The 1,448-nt window shown below is 37.4% G+C and overlaps 1 non-coding gene across 1 annotated transcript; it reads left to right on the top strand.

Moving 5' to 3' along the window:
- The first annotated feature begins 1,091 nt into the window (after positions 1-1,091).
- LOC145625663 (small nucleolar RNA R71) lies at positions 1,092-1,198 on the top strand. The gene has a single exon (XR_014110572.1). It is a non-coding gene; the product is annotated as a small nucleolar RNA R71 (small nucleolar RNA).
- The last annotated feature ends 250 nt before the right edge of the window (positions 1,199-1,448 follow it).

Raw genomic sequence — 1,448 nt, 5'->3', positions numbered from 1 at the left:
TAACACTCCTAGTGGTGATAGAAAAAAACGGTTCCTTAGGATCAATTCCTTGTGATGGTAAATAAGAAAGGGTAGCATGCTCCTTAAAGGTGTTGTCTAGTTGAATGATTTGGGTCTCAAGCATCTTTCCATGAGTTAACATGTCATGAAACATTTTGTTACTAGACGATATGTAATCATTCAATTTCTTGGCTTGATCTATCATGACATTCTCTAGCCTACTCATAGAATGAGATATTTGATCATAGGAATTATCACCTTGCCCTTGGGTCTTTGTAGTAAATTCGGGTGGGGGACCTCTTTAAGTATTGTTTTGAAAATTTCCCCTACTTTGGTTACTCCAATTATCCATACCTTGATTTTGAACGGAATTTTCATCATGGTTACCACAATCTTGGTTATGATCCCCATATCTTTTGCCGTGACTTTGATCATTATAACCATAGTTGTTATGGTCGCCACGGAAACCTTGGTTTCCTTGGATCCTATAACCACTATTTTGGTTATAACTATCATAGTTCCCATGGTTGTGATAAATCCTATTCCCAACATTATTTTGAACATTGAATCTAGGTCTAAAATCATTATCATCAACATAATTCACATGCTCATTCTCATTTCCATCATATTCATCACATCCATAAAAAGGAACATTGGGTCAATTAAAAGCATCATGATCATTCTTTCCACGTAAATCACAAATCAAGCATTCTCTAATCGTGCTCCAAGAAGCGAAAACAGGGTTAGAGTAAGAAGATGTACCACTTCCCGGAAATTGGGAGGGAAGAGTTTGTGCTTGTGAAGAAGTATTCTCAAGCTTAGCCTTGATAGAAACCACCTCTTTTCCTAATTCTGAAAGTAGTGTGGATAAATTGTTGATGTCGTTGAGTTGATCAATCGAGCCATTTTCGCTTATCAACTCTATCTTAACTTCTTACCAATCCATGTAGTTCCTCACTACATCTTATATCACATCTACAACCTCTTCCACTGTCTTGTTCATGATTGGGCCTCTGGCTCCGGCATCAAGACTTGACCTCCCTTCAGGACTCAAACCACCATAAAAGATTTAAATGATTTGGAAAGTCGGAATTCCATTGTGAGGACACTCTCTTTGATATTCCTTGTACCTCTCCCATGCTTCATAGAGGTTTTCACTAGTCCTTTGCTTGAAACTTTGAATCAAAGATCTGGTATTCGCTGTTTTCTTTTGAGGGAAGAAACGGGAAAGAAATTCTTTTGTAACTTCGTCCCAAGTTCTCAACAAATTAGGCTTCACTTCCTTATCAAGCCATTCTTGAGCTCTTCCAATTAGAGAAAAGGGAAATAGTTTAAGCCTTATGTATTCTTTAGCAACCCCATTCACCTTAATTATGTTGCAATATTTCTCGAATTCCTTAAGATAATTGCGGGGACTATCATTTGTTGCACCACTATATTGTCTTCTT

Source organism: Chenopodium album, chromosome 3, assembly GCF_948465745.1.
Source record: "Chenopodium album chromosome 3, dcCheAlbu1.1, whole genome shotgun sequence".
NCBI classification, from domain to species: domain Eukaryota; kingdom Viridiplantae; phylum Streptophyta; class Magnoliopsida; order Caryophyllales; family Amaranthaceae; genus Chenopodium; species Chenopodium album.
The sequence above is the reverse complement of the archived record's forward strand: the minus strand, read 5'-3'. Positions and strand labels throughout refer to the sequence as shown.